The sequence below is a fragment of the Melopsittacus undulatus genome, chromosome 3 (genome assembly GCF_012275295.1).
Source record: "Melopsittacus undulatus isolate bMelUnd1 chromosome 3, bMelUnd1.mat.Z, whole genome shotgun sequence".
NCBI classification, from domain to species: domain Eukaryota; kingdom Metazoa; phylum Chordata; class Aves; order Psittaciformes; family Psittaculidae; genus Melopsittacus; species Melopsittacus undulatus.
The window spans coordinates 31,796,135-31,823,860 of record NC_047529.1 but is presented as its reverse complement, the minus strand read 5'-3'; the positions used below and the strand labels follow the sequence as shown (position 1 = coordinate 31,823,860).

At 39.4% G+C, this 27,726-nt stretch overlaps 1 long non-coding RNA gene across 1 annotated transcript; it reads left to right on the top strand.

Moving 5' to 3' along the window:
* Positions 1 to 23,114: 23,114 nt before the first annotated feature.
* LOC115947194 (uncharacterized) lies at positions 23,115 to 27,425 on the top strand. Its single transcript, XR_004081143.2, has 2 exons — positions 23,115 to 23,560; positions 26,052 to 27,425. It is a non-coding gene; the product is annotated as an uncharacterized lncRNA (long non-coding RNA).
* Positions 27,426 to 27,726: the final 301 nt, after the last annotated feature.

Below are 27,726 nucleotides of genomic sequence, written 5' to 3'. Positions count from 1 at the left end.
AAGGATTCATGTGGCAGGCTGATAGTCTCTTTTTACAGTACCTAGTGCAACATAGCTATAACCTAGCTGATGTCTCTCCCCTCTACAGTAATATTAATGTTAATAAATTCAACCAGTTAAAATGTGATGTTCAGAGAAGGATTACTAAACTCGTACTTGCATAAGCATTATCAGAGAATTGTCTCTATTTTTTTACTGCTGATCAGTCATTATTACAATAGGGAAAAGAACAACACACAAGGGACCTGCATGGCATTTCAATTTTTTGTATGTAGACTAGCAACTTGGACAGTATTTAGAAGAGACACCAAGATAATAATAATATTTGCTTTTTCAGTGCTGTCACTGTCACAGGGTTAGCTGCACATCAAATCTTTCCTTAGTCCCTCCCATTCTTAGATGTGCCTTCCTGAGTGGCAGACATGCTGCTCTGCCCACCCTGAGGTTAGATCCTGCAGATCCCTGATTCACAGCCCCATCCCCAGCTGCAGTGGGCTACCCAGACCACTGTGTCTCCCTCCAGTGAATGGGACCTTTTTTCAGTTCGACTTCCAACAGGGGATGTGATGACTCAGAACAGCTTTTTCAACTAAAAAGTGCAGTGCTAAGACCATGTGACGATAAAAAAATGCCCCAAACCCAGAAAAAAATGAGTAAAGGTTATTTGATCTAAAACTTGAGTAGGTCTAACTCATGTCAGACACTGTCCCTAGAGGATGGAAAGTCCCTTGGATGTAGTACTAAACTCTCTATTCTTCTTCTCACCCATCCCTGTCAAAGCTCAAAATTTTTCAGATGTGCAAAATCCCTCAGAGCAACTGAGCTCCCAGCTATATCTCAGCAAGATACTGCAGCAAGGGACACATGAAAGCCATTGAGAAATACTATTTCTTCTACATTCTTCCCATTTTAAAGTTTGTTTATATCTGAAAACAAATACTACATGATCTTTTTAAAAATCCCACAAAATCAACTTGAGCCAGCTCAAAAATCTGGAAAAAAAAAAAGGAGGATTAAAAAACCCTACAAAATAAAACTAGACATGGACTCTTATTCAGGTAAAAAGGTGCTCTAATCTTAACACAATCAGAAGTCAAGGATGCTAGAACAGTTTGCTAGGTTAGGACAAATGGCTATTATTCCAAATAGAAATTTTCAAGGAATAATTTAACTCACACTTTTGCAATGATGAGATTTCTCTTTAATCATGTACAATTCAGGGACGTAAACTCACAAAATATGGAACTCAAGGTTTGGCTGAACCATTTCATCCTACAAGATTTCTCTAAGTGAGAAGTTCTGAGAAGGCCACAAAAATTAACAGCACTGGCAAAGATGGGAGCAAGACACATCTCTGAGTTGTTCTTCATGGTCCTGAACAGTATAGTGCCAGAACGATTGTTTCAGGCTCTCTCTAGTTAGAGGAAGGGAACTCTGTAGTATCATTTACTCAATAGCCATGAAGCCCCCTTCACCTTACCACCCGCTCAGCAGTACTAGAAAAACCCTATCGATTGTAATGCATTTAATCATGGACCACCTTGACTTTTAAACCATTAGACTGCTCAAAGAACATTCCCAAGGGAAGGCAGTAATCCCATTGTTTGTATCTGCACACAGTGGTATGGTACACCCAGTATCATTTTTGCTAAAAGTGACTAGCATATAAAAATTGTGAGTTGCTGCCCAAAAGGCAGATTCTTCCACAATTGATCATTAATGTGTTTCTTGTACCTTCTGAAACAGACAGTATTGGCTGCTGTCAGGGACACAATAATCTATCAGACAAACTTACACTGATCCAGTGTAATACGGTGGTTCCTAAGTGTTGGTTTTGCTTAACTGAAAACAGAATATTAAGTATTTACTTAAAAATGTAGGAAAGCAATGTCTAACAATATCCCATGGAGTTCACAGGCAATCACATTTGCTATTATTGCTTTTGGTGCTTTGTGAAGGCTCCTGATGTTGATTGTAAGATATCCAGTAATTTTTCATCCCCTGCCCTTAGCTATAACTCTTGTGCTATTTCAAACAAAAACCACGAAGCACTGACCCCCCAGAAAGAGAATGTCATTTGGGATGACAAATTCTGTCATCATATTGTTGTAAAGACACAGTTTAAAACAGTTAAAATAGATATGCAAATCACAATGTCTAGTATTCAGAAATGTGCCTGCAGGAACGTCAGGTAGGTGCAATCAAGGAAGAAAAATGTTGCTGTTCGAGGGATAGCACCTTGAATTTAAAGACAGGGCTCCAGCTGAGGGATGCAGAATGTAAATTCCCTTGTTACACCACTCATTTAAATATATTTAAAAGCAGAGACCACAATTCAGAAAAGCCCTGTGCCTACTCTTGAGTCCATTTCTCCTGGGAAGGCTGCTCACTATGTGCCTTCCATGACTGATGGTCAGTGAGAAGAGGCTGCTGCAGATATCCATTGACAAACCTGTGCTGGCAGAGTTGGGGTATTTGACTAAGCATCTATGCTGGCAGTTGCTCTCAGTAGTAATATAATTATCCCTCCTTTCCACTGGTATAACTGATTCCTTTCCTAGGATGTGACTTTGCTAATTGTACAAGGTACAAGTATCTAAATCTCACTGTAACTGTACAAATATTGAAGCATCTTTGTCCTAATAAAGGGCTGCAAGAGACCTTATCAAAAGTAGTGTGAAAGGTAAGAACACTACATAAGGACACTTTCCAGAACTGGAAATGAAGAAATAAAACCAGAGAAATATAAATATATTGTTATTTAATGCCAGCTGAAATCCAAGGATAAAGTATAAGAAAATATACACCAGGCTGCTTTTCTCTGGTGAAAATCTTTCAGTTCCCTGACAGAGTTTTCCTACAGAACAATAGAATGCATATCTGTTAAAAGATGAATGGCCAAATTTGGATTATTTACCAATGCCAAGATTCACAAACTCCTTTTTTTAACTGCCTGTTTGTCAAATCAGTTCTGCTGTATAAAAGAGTTATAGACACCAGCCCCAGCAATGCACCCCAGTGCACAGGCACACACACTGGTCACTTGCCAGCCTGTACCTACCACCCCAGGTGCCTGCTCAGTTGCAGACGTGTCTCCCCCAGCACAGGAAAACAAGCAATGCACTCTTAGGAGAAGACTATTGGGAAACAACCCTACAAAATTAGCAACGGGGCCCAACCTGATTCTCACCTGAACTGTCTTTAGTGAAAGGGAGTAAAGGAAGAGCTCAGGGTGGCAGATGAGCAGTCCTGGTGTGTCACACAGCTGCAGAAGTTAATCTATGACATTATAGGAGTTTTATAATTCAGATCTTATTGGTTTATTCTGGTTCTGAACCTCCGGAAGGACCTGTGATACATAGATAATATAGACTTTATTTGGAAAATAGCTCCCACTTCAGTAATAACAATGACTTGGATGAAACCAGCCATAAATGCATGTCTAGAGTCACTATATTCTGCAAGTGGCTTCAAAGGAAGCATTAAAGAAATTATCACTGCAAAAGTTCTTTTCTTAGTGTCAACAATTTCAATAAATTCCATTCACTTGAGTGCTTTTGTGAAAGGCAATTAATGTAATCTATTTCATTTTCCTGTTAACTGTATGTTTACAAGACTACTTTTTATATACCAAAATACTATTTGGTTTGAATAAAATGTCATCATCTGAGAATTTTCTGCATAGTCACTTAGTCTTGACGTTATGATGGAAATCTTGTCAGGTTTTAATGTATTTTAATAACTTCACAGAAGTTTGCTACATAGTTTGTCATGACAAATATTACTATCACACATTTAGCATCTTGACTTAAAAAGTAAAGAACGGAAAGAGCTTGTGGATAAGAAAGACACAATTTCAAGGAAGGCATGTACTCATGGAAGTAAAGAAAATTTTAAAACAATAGGTTTTGTAAATAGAATTAATCTTTACAAGAATAGTTAAAGACACATAATGTCTTAGTGTGCATAAGTGTATATATGTATACACATACAAACATACTGTTGTCTTTCCATTATTTTCACAAAGGCATAAAAACTTGTACAGAAGTTGGACAGCTGGATAGTGCCACCAAAAGAGCTTGCTGAAACTGACCTTCCTCAGCTTGGTCAAAGCCCATATATTCTGAAATGGGAAAAGAAGGAGAAAAAAGAAATATTTTGTAAAAAAAAATTCAAAAAAGGATTTTCGTAAAAGATAAGATTATTTGCTTCTGCTCTATAATTTCAATTTCTTTACTATGAATTATATCAAACATGGAATGCACTGACCTTTTAAAACCAAACATTTTAATAACTTTCTGTGAGAGTGGCTTAGAGATATATAAATATCCCTTGTGAAACCTTCCAACTTTGTTGAATCAGCACTGTCTGTCAGAAAAGCTGCTCTGCAAAAATTTCTTAATTAGCTGTAACCCCCCACATCACCCACACCTTAACAGGTGACAAAGTGGAATGGCAGCATTCCCCCTTGCTTTGACAGGTGTATGCCATGCAGGTGGTGCCATGCAGGTGGACAAGCAAGTGGGCAATCATACATAATTTCATTTTTTCCCTTCACTCTTCTTGTAACAAATTATTCCGCAAATATAATGCCCCAATATCTGCTTAATCACTAACATAGCTAATCCAAGTATTAAATTATCTTTTGATTTGCAGTTTTCATTGTCAAATTCATGACAGGTGGGCCAAAAGAACACCACTTATTTTTTTCTTTATAGAGTAGCAGGTGTCATTGCCAGGGAGATGAGGCAGCTGAAGTCCTATGCAATGTAAATATGGGAACAGAGAAATTGGTCTTTGGAAAGAACTCAGTGTACAGGAAGATCTTCTAACACTATTAGAGCTTTTAGGGAGAAGTAAGAGTGGAAAAAAAGTTGACAATAAGGAAGAGTATTAGGAAGAGGGACAATATATAGTTTATATTCTTCCTTGTACTTGGGGTTACATGAACAAGTGCGTATGAGACTTCATACAAAGGTTGAAAAGAGTGGGGATAGGCAGGATATCACAGATCTTCCTGACAGTGGGAACAAACTACAACAGAGCACTTAGTGTAATAGTTCCTCTATTAAAAAAAAAAAAAAAAAGAAAAGAAAAAGAAAGGAAAAAGAAACCAAATCCCTAGCTAGTAAATTTCTTCCCCAAAGCTGGTGGAATCTGTAATTTTATGAATCTATAATGGATGCATAGTGGATTTTACCCTAACTTCTGTGGGCTGTATATGTCATTGGGAGACTTGAGAGAGAGGCAGAAGGTGTGTAAAGCAGCATAACAGTGTGGGGTAGAAAAGACATAAATTATCTGGCTTCTCCACAGCACATCATCAGATAACAGCTGTTTGGTGGTGAGGTCACTCGTTGACATGCTGAGGAGCTCCAACATGCTTCTTCCCCCATTTCAAACACATCAGAACTTTCAAATTATCATATATCTCATTATATTTGATTACACATCCTACAACAAAAAAACCCACGGTGGATTTTACTGGAATACAGTACTTCTGGGAAAGTCATCCACAGAAGGTTTAAATTCAAATTATTTCAGCTTCACAACTATGAAAGCTGTTTCAAAGTGGATCCCTGTTGTCTGCTGGTGGCTTCTCCTTTGCAAAGTACAGAATGCTCACAGTTGCTGTAGCAACTTTATGGAAGAGGGTGGTGTAAATGGCCTTGCCATGGCACTCTAGCTGAAAATATCATAGAAAATGCAGGAACACCCCCTAACAAATTCAAAGCATATCATTACTATTTCTGTCAGTGAATTTTGGATGAAAGACATGGTCTCTGCCCAGACATACAGTATCTAGAATTTCTGCCTCTTTCTGGGGACCCAAGATCAAATTTAGCACAGGCAAATACGCAACACAGACTTTTGTTTTTATGCTCTCATTCTCTATTCACTCAATTGTAAGAATCTGACAATAACAATGTCAAAAAGCCATAAAGCATCTGGCTTGTCTGGAGTCTATCAGAAAACTACAAATGTCATAAGAATTGTTTAATATTAGGAAAAGGATGGATGCACAAAGTTTCCATTTCAGTAGCCTTTACCAGCTTGAGTAAGTAATACTGGTAGGAGCCAAGTGTGGATATCAGCCTTTGTCCAAACACAAAGGTGAGCTTGTATTGGCAGAATGCTGCCTCTAAAATATCTGGAGATTTTAGTCTCAAAATTTCTTTTACCTTACCTTAAATCTCACTTACTCACAAGCCTAGAGACATACATGTCTTAACTAGTTGTTTGGGGATTTTTTTGTTATAGCATAAAATTTAGGATTTGTCCTTACAGGAAGTATTTTTCAGTGCCGGTATAGTTAATTATACTCATACAGTTAACTGTTAGCTCTTCTGGTCTAAGTCTCCTGTGTGGGCCCACTTACCTGGAATATGAGTATTTTAAACCATTTCAGATAGCTTGAAAATTACTTCCCAGGTGACAAACTGAAGTGATTGGAGGCATCCCTGTGCCCATAGAATAAACTAATTTTAAACTCTTGTCCTAGCTATATGACTTTCTCATGTAGAAAAGCCCCTGGGACAAAAGTGCTTTAAAGTCTATTCCATAATACTTACTTCAGTATAATTATTCTTAAATGCTAAGAGTGTCCACATGAGGATTTAGACCAGAGCAGCAATTTTAGTCATTATGCAAGTACAGATATATACAGACACTTGTAGATACTTTACCTTTTCACACCTAATGAAGGAAGCAAGGTGTTGTGGGCTGCAGTTCCAAGGAAGAGATGCAGAGCAAACTTAATGAGTGTACACACCAATGAACATTTGATGAAATTAATTTGGCTAGCTAAATTAAGGTAAGCCATGTCTCCACAGATCCAATTCTTCTACATGTCAACAGGAGACTGAATGCAGTGATGTAGTCTTTTCCCTTGTACTGGGAATGTCAAGCTTTCAACAAATCCCTCATAGAAACTAATAAGAAAACTGGGTAGTCAATGGGCAGGTGGCAAAGAATTGCTATGGATTAGGCACTGGCAAAGTAACAAAACAAATACTCAGTTTTCACCTTGGCAAAGCCTCTGTGCTAAATCAGTGTTGAAAATACTCATCAATAAATTAGGAATTAACCAACAGCAAGATGTAATCGTTCTTGTAATGCAAATAGCAATTAACAGCAGTATTTGCATTTGACACAAAGCTCTGAGGATAATAGAGGCTGGAAGTGCCTGTAAAGAATGCCACCAGTAGACAAATGGGAAGCACAGTGGCAGATAAAATTAAGCACTGACAAAAGTGTAGCATTACAAACTAGGAAGTATACCAGTCATCAGGAATTAATCAAGAGCCCAGTAACATGCCGGGTTAGCTCAATCTCCTGATGCTAAAGGTCCACAAGAGGTTGCCCAGTGAAGTTGTGAATGCTCCATCCCTGGTGGTGTTCAAGGCCAAGTTGGACAGAGCTTTGGGTGACATTTGGTTTAGTGTGAGGTGTCCCTGCACATAGAAGGGGGGGGGTTGGAACTGGATGATCTTAAGGTCCTTTCCAACCCTAACTATTCTGCGATTCTAAGATTAACACAAGCCACAGAGATAACAGCAGCTTTTCTTGTGATTACGAAAGCCATGATGGAAGATGTTAAAAATTACCTCTATGAAAGGCTGGGTATTAAGTACAGCATTTCTATTTGTGCAGCAAGGAAAACATTAGCAAAATCAGAAAGCATCCCATGGTGAGTGACAAATTAAGAGGTCTAGTGTGAACCTGACAGTGGTGAGGAGCATGAGGACAGACTGCTTGAGCTGGAAAGTAAGTTAAAACTGGTTACAAAAAATATTTACTCTCCCTGTTCCGATGCATCTCAGATGAACTTCTGGAATTTACTATCCCAAAATCATCACCAAGTCTGAAGGGATTAACTGTGTCCATAATTATTTACAGCATTCCCAAGGAAGGAAATCACAGCACTCCTCACTGCCATCTGCAGCCTAGGCCTTGTCTGTGAGTCCCCACAGGGCCCAGAGGCTGCCCTATCCTTGGTCCATGGGCTTCCCAGGGAGGAGATGAGGAACAGAAGCCTGGAAGGAGCATGGCAGACATCCCCTGCTGCGGAGCAAGTGCACAGGCCACCCCTCCATGTCCTTCAGTCACAGAGGGATACAGGTACCTCCACTTCAGGCTTACTGACAGGAGTTAAGAAGAATTTTTCTTTTTGAATAAATTATTCCATCGGGTGACATTGATACCTTCGCCTGTATTGATTGATGCCAGCCACTGCACTGACTCAGAGGGAAGATCTATGCCATTAATGCCATACTCCTCTGATGAGGAGGATGACATGGAAATGTCCCAAGTCCTCAGGGACCAGCAAATTGCTGCCAGGAGTCGTTCTCATTCCAGTTAGTAGCAGCAACACCAGACACTTGCCATTTTGACTGAAAGATATGCAAGGGAAACAGTTAAAAATCTCACAGGCTGGAAAAGGCTAAAGTGCAATTTCACCTAATTAAAAGCTGAGACAAATTAATAGCCTACAGTTCCTTCGGTGGCCCTTTGATTCTGAGACACATGAAGAGGGTTATAATTTTTAGAGGAAGGGTGTTCAGCACCTTTGGAAAATCCAGCCCCACAGAAGGCAGCCTGCACCCCCTGAGGTGGGAAACCTCCTCCATCCCTCCAGTACCTGCCACATGCCTACTTACATACAAAAATGTGAATCAACACCCCGGAAAGAGAAAAATGTCAAAGTGCTGACACAACAAATATTTTGAGCTAATATGAAACAGTCAAACCACAAATACTCTAGTTTGGGGGATTTTGTCAGCATTCGACCTCTCTGCTGTGTGTACTTCTACAGATGAACTGGAAGACAAAAAAATTATGCAGATGTTCAGTTATTATCAAAATAACAAAAGAAAGCTACAAACAAAGCTTATAAATATTCAGAAAGCATATCACATCTATTGAAGAGCAAACTGCTCCCCTCCCTACTGCACATCCTAATGCTTCATTCTTTTTCCTGGCTGGGAAAACACAGATTTAACAGCACTGCCGTTGCCCACACTGCCTGCTAGGGCTTTGCTCCATGTGTCCCTGGACAGACCACCATGCAGGCATCTCCGCACCTACCTCTTCATCTACCACCGCAGGCAGCTGTGGCTGGCCAGCAGCAAACCTGAGTGCAATATGACAGTGAGCCAATGCAACACAATATTGCTGGGGTGGGATGGGCAGGTTGACAAGGGCTGGGATAGCCGAGAGGTGGGAATTACAGACTTTGCCATGTTGGATCATGATGTTCTCCCCAGGCCCTATCTGTGGGAGAGGGGGTGGGTCTAAGGTGAGAGACACTGAACATGGGATGAGCTGGGTTTTAAGGGTCAGATGTTGAGAGAATTCAAAAGTGCAAGAGAAATACTAGCAGCAAGACTAGAAAAGCTCAGGGATCTGGAGCAGGGCAGGGGGAGCAAAGCTGCTCAGGGCTAAGGCAGAGGAGGAAGGAAGAGAGTATCAGAGGGAATAAGAGAGGATAAAACAAGCTTCTGTCAAAGTCCAAATATGATCAGAATAATAGTGCTCTGAGGTGTCCTACACAGCATTAAAATGAAGCATTAGGTAAAGTTTGACAAAAAATGCCAGAAAAAGCCAGGAATTAAATTATGCCCATCTGCTTCTTCAAAGAATGCAGAAGAGGATGGGTCCCTGACTATTAATCATGGTATACAAGATGATGGCCTTTAATTGAGTGCAAATTGTAAAATAGATATATATTTAAACTTCATGAAGAAGGGAAGGGTTTACCTCATCTCTGAGCTTTATTTTTAAAGCTGAGCCTCAGGTGAACCTTTAAAAAGGATCCTTGTTGCCAAAACATCAGCTGAAATGTAAATATCAACTAAATATTTTTTGTTAAGTGCTGAGTTCATGAACGAAAAGTAGTTTCCCTTGTTACTAGTCCAAATTTTGTTAATTAATTCAGTAATTTCATTAGCTTGCTATGTCAGGACAGCATCAAGTGTAAATACATCGTAAAAAAGACATCTTTTCCTTGCAGAAAACCCTTTTCAGCACATAGGAAAGGTTCCCACAAAAGAACCCTGGTGGTTCCCCCAGTTATTACCCCAGCTATGTGTTTCACCTTTTGCAGAGGTTATCTCTCCTGCAGCAGAGCAAGCAGAAAAAGACATGCCAGTGCCTTGGCCAGCCCAGTGCAAGCAGCCTAGCTTACACAGGGAGGGAAGAGGAATCTCAGCTACCACACCAGAGTCAGCCTGCAGCAGCCAAAGCGTTGACACACAATCCCTTCTGCCAGCTCCTATGGGGACACAATCTCCAGCAGGGAGAGAATTAAACATAGTTGAGGACTGAGCCATTACAAAGTCTGCAGTTCATGGGGTTTGCTCTTAGCACCCACTAATTCATTCATTCATTCATTCAACTGAAGGCTTCATTTCACTGCAGATGGGTTTGGGTTTTTTTAATGAATTAAAAAATAAATCACGCCATTCCAGTAGTAATATTTCACTCTTGCTGTTTGTGGTTTGGACAAAACCAGTCTTTTTGTATAGGCAAGAAACTCCTCTGCACAGATCTCTTCTATACGCACACTTTGTTAAATGAAAATATTTTATAAATTAAAGATAGCCTTTGCCTTGCCAAGACAAAAGATGTTTTCAAGGTATTACAATCTCAATGTAGAGGCAGTGCTATTCATATGGACACTTTTTATCCAGTCTAAGTAATTGTGAGTGAGGAACCGAACACCAGGCAATTCATAGGTATTAAATTACAATTTGCGTGTCTACAAAAGGATGGCAACACGGTTAAAAACACACCTTTCCCAGGGGAGACTTTAGTAGAATTCAGATAGCAAATCGGATTATGGCAGCTAATGAGTTACAGCACTTCAGCTCCAGTAACTTCTCTGCCTACTCTCTGCCTTGCAGCTCTCCCCAGCCCCTGCTTTGTGCAGCTGGGGCAGGATGAAGCTGAGAGCCCTGGAGGGCCTTGGGCACTGCCAGCCCAGCAGCGTGTGGGGCTGAGCTCTGCCTCCTCAGCACCTTCCTGAACTGCCAAAAAATCATTACCACTGCAAGCCTGGTAATCTACACCGCTTGGACTCAACTACACCCATTAGCTAGACCCATTAGTCCAATTTAATCTAAAACACTTATGCCAATTAAATTAACCTGGTTTACACCTGATTTACAGAGATTTAATTGAAACCTGCAAGAGACTGGGGAGAAGGAGGGTTTTCTACCAGGCTTGGCATAATGAGAGTGTCTATAGGCAAACTGTGTAATGCCAGAGTGGAAATGTGACTCCCACAGTAAAAGTAAGCAAGGAGCACAATGGTTCTATACTGCTTAAACATTTTGAATAAGCTATCATCTTGCTCAAAAGTATACCCTAGTTTTAGCTTGGATATAGGATTTTTTGGCAGGTATGCTCTAGTTTTAGCCTGAATATGGGCATTTTTGGCTGAAGTTCTCAGGATTGTGCCTTATGCAAAACTGGAGGATCCAGTGATTTCTCTGCCCTCAAAAATTCATGTTTATTCATAATTGAATTAAGAGAAAATAAAGTGGTCATGAATTAATTTAAATATGCACATAAAGGGTCAGTATTGGTTTAACTAAATGTATGCACATGAATATGCTCAAATACTGTGAAAAATAGCAGTTACAGAAGAAATTGCATTTACCATGTACCTTACCCATGGTATTTTGTTCATTATATCATTTCCACTGTGAAGCTGTGCTCATTACAAATCCATATATGTATGTGCTATAATTTCTGGTGACAGAGCAGTGTTGTAGATCAATCTTAAAGCTTTTAGCACAGGAGACGTATAGAAGTGCTTGTCACAGCCAGGGCAGGAGCCTGCAGACGGGTTATGCTGGCACCTTCTCTCCTCCACAGCTGGAGGTCCCTCAGGAGAATCACTGTTCAAACAAATCCTTCCAAAACGCACTGAAGAGCTGAAGCAGGCCTGGAAAGAAGGGGAAAACCGCTGCTGCTTCCCCATCATCCTTGCAGAGCACAGGCTGCGATGACACTCTTGGTCCCCACCTCCTCCCCCTTGCAGCAGCGCCAGAAGTAGGTGCAAGAGGGCACCTCGCAGCCTCCGAGGTCCCCCGATGTCAGCAGCTTTCTGCTCTGATAAAGGTCAGAAGTGCTCACTCCCGGGCCCAGCGCTGCACCGCTAAGGTTCACTAGCCAGACTCTGCTTGAGGGAAAGGCAAGAGGCACTGCAGGGCACATATGCTTTTGTTTATTGAACTCTGCCTGCCCATGACCCACTTGCTTCTGCTGTTTAGGAAGGCTTTCTCATCCCAAAACACCAGCATGTTATTTTCCTCCATCAGCCTCAGTTTCCTGGATGCAGGCAATATTTAAAATTAATTAATATAATTGATGCATAGAATTAAGTTGTATTTACATCTGCAAATAGCAGTATTTTTTTTTCCTTTGGCTATGCAGCTTTGGGAAGGTAAGAATTAAGGTGGTTTGTTTCCAGTTTATGTTATTTTTCTGTGATTTACACAACACTTCGGCTTTAGACTCTGGTAATCACACACCTCTGCACAGTATTGCCTAGAGACAATCAGAATTTCATCCTCTGATTGGAAAATGGGCTGAAAAACACTACTGAACTTTAAATACAGAAATTCGGATTCCTCTGATATAACTGAAATAAAGAGGTAAAGACAGAAAGAGAGTGAACAGGAAGGGAGAAGGCTCCCCCCTCCAAGTCCCTTAAATGAATATTTAGAAATACCAGCTTTCGTATGTTTCATGTGTGATTTAATATTCATAAACTTTTTATCACAGTAATCCTGTTTATTTAAGCCATTTTTACATTATTTTCAACCTCTACTTATTGGAGAATGGTTGAAAGAAAAAAGGTCCATAGAAACTATTGAAGACAATCCCCTTGACACTATTGTAACCTGCTGGTAACTGCTCTGACATGTCTCATAAACCCTCAATAAAAAAGGAGGAAGAATGAGCCCATGGTACCACTTTTAAAATTCTACCTGCAAAATACCAATTTACAGTGAGAAGAGAAAAAAACCCAAAGGAAAAAGTAGTAAAACTTGTGATTATATTATTATTATTTATTATTATTATTACTACTACTTATAATAATATCATCATCATCATTCTCTTCAACTTAAACTTAAATATTTTTTTTGTGAAACAGTATAGACCTATCATTTAATCCAACTCTTTTAGTTGGTCTAGGTACATATTTAATTTGTGATAATATAGGCCATCACATTTGATAAATATGAGAGATATTACAGGGTAAGAATATGAATAGTAGTTTAACGTGTGAGTTACTATTACAGGCAGTTTAGGTCAATTTAGAATTAGGCTAACTGAAAGTTATAGGATTAGGAAATGTCAAAGGGGCAAGACAGAGATGAGGTGGAATTTTTTTTGGGTAAAAAGAAGCAGCCTGGCTGGAAAGTAGTCAACAGAGATAATTTTTGCCTTTGCTCAGCTGAGATAGCGTGGATTGATTGTATCCAATTAATTGGTATAGATTGAAAAATTCTATTTATTGACTAAGGTAACTGAAATGGGATCAGAAGTCCTTGTCCAACCTTTACTTGAAATTGAGTTGCTGAACACAAGTTGGGTGAAAATTCAACAGATTCTTTTCTTAGTTTCTTTGAACGAATATTACTTTTGGTCTTCAGTATCTTCCTCTGTTTTTTACTTTTTCTTCTCTTCTATGTTCCCATTATTATTATTGGCATATATTTTGTATCACTGTTGTACATTAATTTTCCATATTAAATCTATATTAAATTAATCTTTATTTACTCATTGTGTTACATGATTTAGTTGTTAAATGAAACTCTTTTCAGTTGTTATTGTGAAAGCCTGTTCTGTTTTGGTTTCTTAACTCCTTTAATTTCCCATGTCTTGGGGTCAACATTAAAGGAAATCAGAGACAACAGAAGTTATCACATTTTGCAATGTTTGCATTGTCATGGCCACAAAAAATTTTCTGTACCTCAAAAGGGAAACTCCTCAGCATGAGAGTCAGTCTCTGCTGCTTTCCAATGACTCTTCTGTTGGGGAAGAGGAGGATGTACTTGAACAGGGCATGAGTAGAAGGGGATAGAAAATTCTCTTCACAAAAACGGCACCTACATCAGTACCAGCATTTAAGCTACTAGTGCAAATGAACAGTTAGCTCACAAAGAAAATTAGGCCAATTAAAAAACAATATCTACTCTAGTATTCCATTTTACATGCCTCTATACAGAGAAACGTATACCTATGATAATAAACCAAATATTTTAAAGTGCAAGTCTTTTGCAAAACACTGCTTAAAAAGGAGCTGCAATCTAGCCCTTATAGGTCGTTTCATAAGTGACAGTTACTGTAGTTTTCAAATAGCTGAATGAGAAGAATCATGTAATACAGGCGGCACTTCTCACACACAAAAACATGCTCCAATTAAAAAAGAAAAAACACCAAAACAACACCACAACAAGAAGTCCACAAACACCTCAAAACAGTTAATAACTTTGAAATCAGTTATTATTTCTTCTATCACCATCTGAATATTCTATTTTTTCCTCCTGTGCCGTTGCCTGTTGTCACTGCTGGCATGAAACAGAAAGAGCCAGAGAAAGCAGAACTAAGACAGATAAAAGGGTCAGTTTGCTGAGACAAAAGATGATATCACGTCGAGACAAATTACAGAGGTGCTGTGTCTAAATGTGTTGAAGCAATAACTGCTATACAACAGCCATATCAGCAGGGCTGCTCTGTGCCTCTTGCTTACGCACACTGCATGTAAAGCAGGGCTCACAGCCCAAGCGCTGCAATTCAGGTCACACACATAGGCAGCTCCCCAGCAGCTTGGGAGACAGCTAGCTACTGGGCCACCTGCAGGCCATCCTGCTCAGAAACAGAAATAGCTGAAGAAGAAGTCATTAGAAGTGACAGGTAGCCCGACGCTGGAGGGGTGAGCCCCAGCCCAGCGCCTTGCAGCAGGACTGGCATTGCCCAGCGCATCCCTTTAGCATATCCCTCCAGTGCATCCCTGCCTGCCCGAGCACCCACACCCCAAACGTCTCTGTACTTCTATAAGAGAAAGCAAATATCTGCTTTTTATTTATAATTTTTAATTTAAAACTAGCTAGGAAAAATACAGGAGCTCTCAAGCATGCAGAGTCCTTATCAGGTCTTGCAAAACTTCTAATCAACTGAGCAACTTGAGAGGTAAGGCATAGTTAGCACCTCTGAAAGATCAAAACTTGCTAGCAGGAGTGCTGTTAACCCTGATGGAAAGAAAAACGGATAGTTTGCATTGCTAGAATAGCAAGGTGCGATGGCTGGCTGGAGTGCAATGGTCACAGGAGCAAAAAAAATAAACCCAACTAAAATATGGATAGATACATAGATAAATCAGTCAACCTCACAGCACACTGCCATCAGCTTTCCTCTCCAGTTGCTGTATGGGACCTCCCTTTCTTGGAAGAGTATCAGGCCTCAACAGCAAATGGTTATACAGCTTGCTAGGGCAAATGGGAATTGCAGAACCTCTCCAATTCTTTCCTAGCAAAGGGGGATCAGCTTCTTCAACATGCAGAACTGGGACAGGCATAGCTGCCTTGACATCATTTTTGCCCTAAGACACAAAGCTGTCTTGCTTCTGGCGCCAAGCTTAAGCAGATCTGAACTCCCATTGCTGTGCCAAGTTGAACATTGGTGGCACAACCTCCTGAAAAGGGAGCAGAGTTTTTATAAGCTGTTTCAGAAAGTACCACTGATTTTAGCAGCTGTCATTACCAAATCCAGCTGAACTGCCTTCAGTACTAAAATTGATCAGGCTAGAGTGAGTTAATCTATAGGACTGTGACACAAAATTCCAGAAGGTGTGCCAGACTGCTAGAATATTGCTCACATGGCATGGTTCTGACCAACGCAGAAGCTCTAGAGATAAAATCTTCTCCCAAATCAGTCAAGCTGTTATAATCTCACCCCTGTAGTAAGGTCAGAATCACATTTTCTGTGCCCTGCTGCACTGTCAGGCTAGCCAGATTGCTGTGCAGCAGCAAGTACTAGCATGTGTCCAGCTCTGCTCATTTAAGGAGAAGCTTTTCCAGTTTTAAAATGGTTGAAGACTGGAAGTTCTAGGGAGGTTTTGGGTCCGCATTAAGTGAGTTCTTTTAGACACATGTCAGCTAAAAGATGTGGAGACCGTTTTTTGCTTTAGCTCAAGACACCTAAGCCATCTGGAATTTTCTACACCTCCAGATGGATAACGCAAGTCCAAAAGATGGACAGAAATTGGTGTTTTAGCATAAGAGGCCTCAGAAGAAAGCAATTTGTGGAAATATAAGGGATTTTTAAGGAGAGGAAGAAGGAACATGCTTGATGCTTCACCTTTATGGCCTGGCATATGCACTGTATTCTCCCAAAGTCATGAAAGTAGAAACAACTGCTTAATCCCTCAAAAGGAACTCATGTTAATTGCTAATACAGGCAGGATACTTTGAGGCCTGGAAGATTCCTAATGGAAGACTCTATTACCCTTATAAGTGTTGCAATTACTTGGGGAGGGTGAAGAGGATTTAATCTGCAAAGAAATGTTGTTATATATTCTGATTGCCTTGAAAAACACATTTGTTTCCAGAGCCCTCTGTTCTATCCAGTGAAGAGCTTATAATGGGAAATTCAGAAGCAATTAAATAAATTCATCAAAATTACTGATGTATCATCTGAGGTGATCAGAATATTTGAAAACAAATGTGTAAAGCATTGAGAACCTATTTTCCAAGTATTTTCTGTCAGTCCCTGTTCTTTTGTCTTATTCTATCAATCTTGACAGCATGATAATCAATATCTCTACTTTCAAAAACATTCTGTATGAGGGGAATGACTTCTATTTACTTTAGATAAGTAGTTTTGCCAATGGGGAATCCACTGGCACTGAATTGCCAGTATCAGTAATACACTTCAGTATACACCAAGGGTGAATGAGGAAAAGAAAATGGAACCAGGAAATAGCAGGGTAACAATTTCAAAGGAGCAAGGTGGAATATTAAAATCTCATCCTAGTTCTTTGAATCCTAGGGTGGGATTATTAACAACCTGGGGGTTGTTAAAGCATCTGGAGAAATGACCAACACGAAACACAAGCACTCTATGCAGTATATATATCTGTGGAGTGAAACATTTTGCTTCTGTGACAGATCTTCAAAATCAATTGTTTCTTCCTTTAGAGATGGTTCCAGGCATATACAGTCACCTTGAATTCTGCAGGTTCTGAGATTATTTCTCAAATTATATGCGATAACATAATACAACTGGAATCCCCAACTTCTGACTTGTAGTAACCAGCACATGAGTCAAACAAGAGGTCAATAGTCCATCCTGGATGCTCATATTCAAACCCGAATGTAAGACCTGGTCAGGAACCAGATTTAGAGGCCCCTCTCTTTGCCACTCCCACTGGGTATAGAGATGCCTCTTATTCAACTGAAGGAGCTTTTTATATTCAGCTCTTGTATATCATCTCCCAGAAAACTGAATTGTCTCACCCCTGGGGAACTGGGCACTCAGCATGTTGAATTTCATTATTATAGGTGGGTGCTCCAGAGTTAACTGTGAGCAAGCTCCATGTTGTCATCCATCTCTCTGCTTCTACATTATCTTTGAAGTCTTCACAAAATGAAGAAGTCCTCTGAATTTCAATACATGTGACACAAAGATGCGATGCTATCCTGTCATTTAAAATTATGCAAAATGATTCTCTCGTAACATAAAACACACCACTCACTACACAAGTCCTGTTGCATTAATGAAATATCAGTCACGAGGGTAGAGGTAAAAGACAAAGGGTTATAACCTCCATATGCTCTCAAAAGCAGGAGATACTACAGGCTTTCTGTAGTCTCGGGACTGGTTTTATTCACCTTGTTAGATGTTTTTAGGTGACACAAATAGGTATACCATCTGAAAAGACCTATTCATGAGTGTAGCCCTTCAAGGTTGGGGGGAAATATATCAGTAAATTACTGGTAAAAAATATGGTTAACTTTATTTTTTATAAGTTTTATTTAATAATTAAGTAGCAGTGCCAAACAGAGAATCTGGATTCAGACCTTTAGTTCTCAATTGCAGAAAAGCATCATTGCCTTGGTATGTTTATGTCATCAGGTTTGAATGAGTAATTTAAGCAGATTAAGAAGATCCCTTCTTTAACCTGGAAAGATTTTACATTAATTTCCAGAAAAGTTTTATAATTTTCTTATATTGCAAAAGCTGAAACAATTTTCTCTTGTTGATGAGGCCAAGAAGCTTTCAATCAAAAACTCCTGACAAACATTAGAAGCTAGAAATCATTCTGGAAACCATTTATGTAGTCAAGCTTGCAAAGCAAATTCCACCTCAAACACAGAGTAGCTGCTTTGGTTCTGTGAAGATACTTGTTCATCCTTGTTCAGCAATTTTGGTAGTTAGAAGCTGTTGCCAGAATTTCTTGGAACTCAGATTTTGGGATAAGTTAACCTCCATTTCCTTTAGCCTCTTACTTTTTAAAAGCATAATTTAAATTTTCATAGGCACGTGTTCTCATCTCTGCAACTTGTACTAATCCTAGCTAATACTTCAAGAATCAGAATAACTGGAAAAAAAATGTGAAGCCCTTCTACTGGATAATTATGTGATTTTTATTTTTTTCTGTCTCAAATTTGTGTTAGTGGTGACTTTTCACTTTATTTTTGTATATTTGTACCTAATTTTGTATTCTTTTGTTCTTCAGTCTCCTTTTGTATGCTGAAGCCATGTGTAGACAAGTTCCACAGGTAGTGACATAACTGTGTCCTTCGTTTGCTCATTTTTCAGTTTATGTAAAACAATTTAGTTGATAGACACTTTTTAACTTTGATCTTTATAGGAAAAGCTAAACAGCAGTAACCAATTTACCTTATAGCACAGTTAGCATGCCACTGAGATTAATAGAAACAATTCATATCCTTTTGGAAGTATTTTATCTTGGTCTCTAGAGATTTGTTCAAACAACAGAAGATTCTGTTCCTGTTAGTAACCACAAAAATGAGAAATTTGGATTTAAGTGACAGTTAAGATTTTGCATAATTTTCTTTTTCCTGAGTTAGGAGAGAGATTTGTCAGACAAATAAGACAAAAATGTGGGGGGCCTTACAGGTAATCACAGCATTACAGACATGTGCTCATACTTAAGACATCTGTGTTTTGAGATAAATTTGGGTATCAAAATTCTTGTCTCAGAAAGAAAAATTGAGCAAATTTCAGTAATCTCTCGAAACAAACTAATATTCCAAAATTAGCTTCTTTTATTCCTTTAAAACTCCTAGTTAAAAAAGGAAAGTATAAGTAACAAAAAATGGTTCTCAGCTGAAACACCTGATTTATACCTATTCTTGCCAAGGACCTGACCCATTCTGTTATCAAGGTCTTCCTATTAATTACAAATTCAAAATCATTCTGAAAGAATGAACTTATTTAAACAAAGCTTATTAACGGAGACTCCCTTATCAAGGCTGTCATTTAAAACTATCAGATGGTGAAATGAAAACTGTATATTAAAATCCTACTGTTCGAGAGATAGAGTAGTTGCTTTGCAATGGAGAATTAATGTTTTTGCATTTGATAGAAGTTAATGAATTTGTTTATGATGGGAAAAGTGTAAGGATTTATTATATTGTCTACTCATTTCTTTGTTTTCCAGTGCTACACTTTTGTAAAGGGTGTGATAACCACTCTGTGCTTTCATTTAAAATTTTTTGTTGTTTGCTTTTATAATTTATGGAAGATTAGAAAAACAGAAATACAAAATTTAGCAAAACCTGACAGCACTTTTTCACTTTTAGCAGGCAAAGGAGTATTGACAACTAAGGAGGACAGTCTTGTTAAACTTAATTCAAGGGCAAATTTCATGCTGATTTCAAAAGAGCTACAATTTCACCCATAGAGTCCTGCAGTGTGTTCTACTGCAGCTGTTTGTGCTTACCTTTCTCCTTCTCAATATTTTCCCTGTGCTTGTGGTTCTTGCATACCCTGACTGCCTCCACCAGCAAGCCCAAGCAACCCTCCCACCCCGAGTTGCTCTTCCCCTACCACCAGCTCAATAGGTCCCACCCTGGCTGCAAATCCTGGCCCTGCTCAGCACCTCACCCACACCTCCTGTCCAAACCTTTGTATGTGTAAGAGCTTGATAAATGTATAAGCCTTTATAAAGCACATACATATAGCATTATATAAAACACTAAATGCAACGTTAAAGTTACATGTAATGGTATAAAAAATATAATTGTGAGAAACTAGCCTAAAATGCACTATAACCTACTAGTTACATGGCCTGTCACAGAACACTGGAGTTCGTGTGCCTTGCCCATTTTGTTAGCGCTAGGTTTCCTCAGTTCAGACAGTACTGATTTCTTAGTTCAGTTTGCTTGCCTGCCTTAAGTTTACAAAGCCAAGGCACTGTTTCAGGCTGGAAGTTATAAAAATACTTGTAAGTGTGGATCCTTTGTCTGTATCCCTTTCCCAGAAGCTGATAATAATGGTCCTGCTACCTGTCCTTCCTCATACTCTGTATCCTAAACTCTCATTGAGATTTCCAGGCTTTTGTATGGACCATGTTGTCATTCTCCCATCAGGGACACGTGATGAGGGTGAACAGCCTTTATATTGGTCTAATATATAAATCTATATTCTTGGCTTAGAAGCACAAAAAAAAAATCATTAAGTTGCTAAGATATTTCAATCCATACTTCACCAAAAATAGCTCAGATCTCTGTCAAGGTAAGGATACAAGCAAAACAGGGCAAGATAGGTGTAAGCCCACCCAAATGACATCTCTAGTACCAGCCAATCTTACAATGCATACAAATTCCCCCCGTCCCTTTTTTTTTAATCTTTGTGATCCCAGCCCCTGTTTACTTTAGTAAGCTCTACTTTGCCTTAACCTAAGTCTCTTGAATAGCCAGTCCCAGACACTTTCTCAGACTTGCCTCTGCCTTTACAGGTGGAGTGTGGCAAGTCACGCTCAATGTCTTTCAAGGAAATTCTACACAGGTAGCAATTGCTCAGACAGGTTTGTCAGGTGCAGCCCACCCTCTTCTTATTCTACAGCATGAGTGAACCCAGATCTGTCCCTTTTGCAGACTGGTAAGAGCTGGGAGCAGATGGATGGTGAGAATGGAGGCAGGGTACACAGATTTTTTTCCAGGAGACATTTGAGTATGGCTGTAAGCAGATGCAGTGAAGGATATGGTGCAGATCCGTGAATCTTGACAGTGTGTGTGCATCAAGGAGGGAGTAAGAAAAGACAAACACCCCAAACTTAGCTTAGCTCCTCCTCTGAAACGTGGCCAGTCCCCACATTGTGGTTTCCCAGTCTCCTCTTCCCTCTCCTAAATCTTGATTACCTTTAGTCTGCTTTGCTAACACAACAGTACGAATTTTGCTAACTTAGAAGAGTAGAATTAAGTTTTATTCATAATGCTGAGACATCTCTGGTAGGATCTAGACACTGGTATAAAAAAGGGCAGAATTCAGCCTTTTGCCATTATAATTCAGAATTTAAAAGAAAATAAATATCATCTGCCATGCTACAGCAGCTGTTTGCTGCCTTTTTGCCATCCATGTTTATTGTTTGAAAAATTAGAGGGAAAACTCAGAACATGCTATTGCTGGAAAGAACCCCAGGGCTTTGTGCAGTGGTGAGCTCCCATAGGCAGGCTTCTGCAGCTTCTCTGTAAAGTTTAAGCATATGATACCAGCATTGCACATTGTTAACTTCCTGGATATAGCTCTTGCTTCAAGCATTCATACTGATGCTATTTTTCCTTCTACTGACTTTTCTTTTGCATTTTTTTTCCTGAGAAGAAAACTTACTGTTTTTTTTGCAAGAATGGATGATCCTCTCCCTTTTCCTCCTGTTACTCACATTCCTAGGTTCCAAACCTAACTTTGTTCTTATATCTGTTATTGCTGTCTCTGGTTCATTATTGGCACTAGAGAGTAATTTGACTGAATTAAGCTTACGATGAGCCTTTTCCATTTGCTATTATTCCATTACTTTGTCTACTAACCCACCTACCCTCTTACCTGTGAATAAGTGGTCCTAAAATGTTTTCCTATTTTACTTAAACATACTGTTAAACTTCTCTTATTCTTGCAAATCAGCTGAGGAAAAAAGGGCAGTATAAACTAATTAATACTTAGCCACAGAATTTCACAAAGCTTGACTCTTTCTGTCAGGTCTGGTTGAGGGATTCAGAAATCTCTGACACGGCATGGACAGATGGATATCATTGCCTTGCTTCTTTCTTTCAAGATAATCTAATTCATTAGACTCAGTTTAAATATTAGGTCATTGTTAACCTAGCTTATCTTGGCTGAAATGTGTAGTTTCACAGGTAGCTCCACCAGCAGATTGGAAGTTGCCATCTCCAAAAAAGTGGCACTAATAAGTAATTGAGAATAAGCTAAAGAACAAGACCTTCTTCAAGGCAGCATATCTGCAGCCATGAAAAAACACGTCTGCATCCAAATATCAAAATATATCGTGAAACACCAACTATATTGAAAGGGATAGTTACAGACCATTGAGAAATTTAAGAGAATACATTTTCCTCTAAAGGGGAAAAATTTATTCTGTGCATAGAAGTTTGAATATTAAGTGATTAGGCAAACAGTTTGACCCATGTGGTTATAATATGATAACCGTTTGGCTGGAAGCCCATCAGGCTGCCTGGTTTTCTTACCATTTTGTAAAGTAAGATAACAAAATTCCCAACCCTTTGAATGCATTTGCCTTTTGCTTAATTATAATAATCACTTATTTATTTTCTTATCAGGGGCAAGCACCCAAACTCTGATCTAGTTTTCAAACACTTAGCTATAATGGCAAATAAAGGTGTGATTTTATTCTGGCAGAACTTTAACGGGTAACAGAATATGAAGTAAATAAGATCCCAATACTGTCATTTAGAATAATAGCTTTATCATTAAAATAAATGAAATTATTTGTTAAAAGAAATAATATTCCAAGTGCACATGTGGCAGATTCTGATTCAACATGAGAAAAATGAAACATGAGTTAATATTTCAACATACATTTTACAAAGGGTTGCAGGAATTTTCTGCAACCTTTTGTAACCCTCCATCAGAAAAGCCACATGATAACCAAAGAAATATGCCAGAAGGCAAAGCTTTGCCATTACTATAGAACTAGAGGTAATGAATAGTGAAATACATGGGCTTTAATCAAGGAGATGGACTGAAATCAGGCTCTGAAAAGTTGTGTATGAACATCTAAATTGCTTACTAAAATTCTGACTGTGCATGTACCTACAGCCAAATATCAAAGCAGATAGAGGGTGTCTGAAAAAGACTAGCATACCCTGAGCTGCTGATTGCAATCAGGTTCTGTATAACCTTTTAAAAGCAAATGCTTATCAAAATTCAGTTCATGTTTTGGGCCTATCTAATGTTTCTGTCTTCTTAGATGAATATAACCTGAAGGCAGACACTCTGAACCAAGAAAAGGATCCAGACTGAGATGCGACTGATTTCACTGGTAATATGCTCGGCATCTGCAGAGCAACTTGGGGAAAATGCTTATTATCATTTTTGTGCCAAGTTGAATGTGCTTCCTACTTTCCTGCTGTTTGGCTTTTCCTAAACCTTAACAGTGATGTTCTGACTTCCCTCAAAATCCCGTCTTCTATAGATTTGCTCTTTTGCTCACCTTTGAGGTTGGCTCCTGATCCTTTCTTATTCTGCTTGAGTCAGAGTCTGGCAGCTTTTGACACTCACTATTACATCCTAATTAAAACTGGCTCTATTGATCCAGCTCAATCCTTCTTTCTAATCAAAGACCTAGAAGCCCAAGCCAGACTTTATTGCAGCAATATTATCCTACAGTCATGCCTACAAAGGGAGGATGCCTATGGAGGGCAACACAGAGCTACATCTGTGGAACAGTTATTGTGCACACAACTTGTTTCCTGCAAAGAAAACCTGAAGTTTTTTGTAGTGAAATGGTAGCATTTTATGACCAGCTTATTCTTCCTGCTACATGAGATATCTATGCAAATCCATCGGACTCAAATGACTATGGTTATCTAAATGGACACTGTTAAGCAATAGAGATAAAATGTTTTACATCAAGTCATATTTTTTTTAATTGGACCTTCTTCCTGTCAATTTAGAAAAGACATGGGAGTGGACTAGGAAGGCCAGCTGGCCTGTGTTTTCAAACTGAAAATAGATAATATGAAACTGTTACCAGCACAGTAAGGTAGGCTCTGAATATGTTTATAGACCACCTATGTCAATGTTATCATCACAACTATAAACTGTGAATTTAGGATGCCACCAGCAATAGTTATATGCTGGTTTCCCAGCATCTCTTCCACCAAGTTACAGCTTTTAAGATTTGCACCTTCAAGATACGAGAGTCTTGTGTTTACCCTTTAGGCAGAACAAGTGTCTGCATGTGTCTGTGTGTCGGCTATGTAGATAGCAGGAGGGTATGGTTCCTAGTAGTTTTTAATTTGATGCTCTCCTTGTAAGGTTAGTTGCTCCTCTTCAGACACAGATAACCACATTAATTTTTCAGATGTCCAGCAGATCTCTTGAATTATCATGTTTTTTAATCAGCCACCACCCTGATTCTGCAGCACATTATCACAGAAACAGAGAGGTATGCAATCACAAACTTGTCCCGTTTTGCAGCACATCCCCCAAGGCACATCAATCCACGTCTCCAGGCAGATGAAATAACCTGTCTGATGCAGATCTGGGGCTGATGAAATAATCTAGAGGTAGGAGGGCCCTCTGCCTTGAGTTGCATTGTTTCCTCATGGATCCCCTGATTGCTGCTGCTTTCTCAGTACCTCCTGTCCTTCCTGTCCTGCTTCCCTGTGCTGGCTAAGGATGCTGAATTAGCTATTTTGGCTTAAAACCAAAATACAGATACTATGGAAAGGTGGGATTTGATCTGGAGTTTTTTGTTTGTTTGTTTGTTTGTTCGGGTTTTTAATCTCTGTCAATGAATCAAGAGTGCAGATAGAAAAAAAAAAACCCAAAAAGATAGATAGAAATAAGAGGGCAGCTGTCTCTTCCCCTCACAGACAGGGATCACAGGGGCAGATGAATTGCTCTGCTGTAGATGGTGATGTAGGTACATATTGACCAAACACCAAGGACATGAAGGAAGACCTCAGGTCATTATGACCACAACATCAGCAGTCCAGCCACTTCCCATAAAGAGGTGATGACTCCAAGAGGGTTGAGATAACAGCAAAAATGCCATAATATGGGAGAGTGCTTCTTCCTCTCCTGCCAATTTGTATGCAGGTACCACACTGCTGCTGTAGTGTGCAGGAGAGCCAGCACACTTGCTGCAGCACCACACCCGTAAGCAGTCATGCTGTCTAGCACGTACCTATGCATGATGCAGCCATCTCTCAGGTTGACCCAGCAGTACCTTCTTCTTTTTATTCTGTCTCTGGAGAGCTCTTGATGACGGCCCATGACGCAGAGTAAAATCTGTCATTCTGCACTCAGCCCCAATGCCAGCTAGAGCTATCGTTTGGATGATTGAATTCAATCACTAATGGCCCATTTACTTTAAGGAGCTCATTCTGCAATTCAGAAAGATATCTTGCCTTCAAAGGGGTGATTTTGCCAGGGAATATATCTATAGCTCCTTTTCTGTTGGTATGCAGAAGGAAAAAATAATTTCTAGCACTAAGATTAAGCAAGCTTACATAGCTCACTTCTTGAGTATTAGATCATGTTTGGCAACATTACCACAGATTTAAAATCATTGAAACTGCTGCCAACATTTTCTCATTAATGTTATCAGGGCAGTGAAAGTCCATGATGTTTCCGCTGTTCGCTACTTTCTTGACTGTTGCACAGTAAGAATTCTGCAGTTTGACAGTCTGCCTTCTTTCTCCCTTCTTTTCACTCGTATGTTGGTTTATTTAGAGGTTTACATCCCGCTTCCAGAAAAGAAGCTTCTTGTATTAAATAATATCCTTTTCCATAACTTCATACAGGATCTGGTGCACTAGAAAACAGTCCTGACTGCAGAAGGCTTCCACATGCTTCAGCTGTTTACATCTCTGGATCAAGTTAACCCTTCTGGCTTCAAATGAATTGGAACCATCTCAGACTATACCCTGTCTTCTCTGACTTTTAGGAGCTGCAGCAGATAATACAGGGCAATAACATTTCAACCATTTCGAGCACTATTTATTTGACCATGGCCTAACTTATCCTTCCACTTTTTCTGCTTTTGAAAATATCTAGCTTTAATTTTACCCAAGATTGCTATACAAAAGCTTTCTATAAAATGATCCCTCAGCAAAGCCAGGAGCAAAGACAAAGCAAGATGGACGATGATCTTACAAAATCTTTTCCAACGTAGTTGATTCTATGGTTATATGAGGAGGAACAAAGGAAAAAAAAAAAGAGAGGAAATAATTTGGTAACAAGGAAGGGGATGAGGAGAAAAAAACTGTTCAGAACCTCTGTGGTTAAGTCACTGCTGGGAGAGAGGAAATGCTGTGCCGTTCCCAGAACTGCTTTTGTATTTTCACATGAAAATACAGAAGAATAATAAAATTAAATACAAGTTAAATAGAAGTTATGTATCAACAGGCAATGAAATACAATGTGATTCCTTCTGCCTGCCAAGTGAGTTTCTTGCCCACAAGCTGAAAAAGTCTTGCTCACCTTTACAGTCTTCCCTCTCCAGTCACTGCAGCCAGCAGATCACTTCCTTCCCGGGGGAAACACTTGCCAGGCAGCTGGAGTGCTTTCCTGGAAAAAAAAAGTGAACCTCAATTTCTAACTTTCTGGATAAATGTTGTTGTCAAGAGGCTATTAGACAAGAAGTACAGCATAGCACCTTGCTCTGCTGCTCTAGTGGTGTCAGTCGGAGCTGAGAGCCCCAGGGAGGTGAAGGCAAAGTAAAATCTATGCTCACAGCTCTGGAGAGGGGAGGAGGGGAGAAAGTATTTAAAGATTATACCCTATATCTCATTTCAGGTATCTGATTTCTCTTTTTAGGACTTACACCTACGAAATAGCCTGTGATTAAGGCTAGAATCACTGGAAAGCAACATATTAAGCAAGATCTAAAAGCTATTGCATGGTGGACTATGATTCCTGTATTCTGAAATCTCACCTACACAAAAAGGATTACCAAAGGCTTTCCCACATGGGTACAGAAATAGCTTTTCTCTCCCCTCCCCCTTCAGTAAAAATAAATAAATAAACAGTTTCCTTGGGTATCTGACAGCTTGACTAATTGTGAACAAGTTTTCAAATGAGGAATGGAACAGCAAGATTTTCAATCAAGTCTCACCACAGTGTATAACTTTAATTTGAAATTTATTGGAAATAAATTAGTGCAATTATCCACTGAATCTAGCATTCATTGACAGTGAGAGAGATTTTAGGCCAAACAACTAGAATGTAGTATTTTTTAAAATAACACTTCCTGCAAAGCGATAGTGGCCTTGGGTTTAAGCAGTGAATGTATACAAGTCCCTAAGTTCCCTAGGATCGTTCACTGCACACATTCCCTGGCTTGTCATTTGGCCACAGACTTGATCTCAAAAGCATCAACCTTTTTTATACCTAACCTAATAGTTGTGGTTGCAGCCTGCAGCTAAGACTAAATCCTGCTTTGCAGTCATCTCTGCTTGAGAAATCTAGCATCAGCCC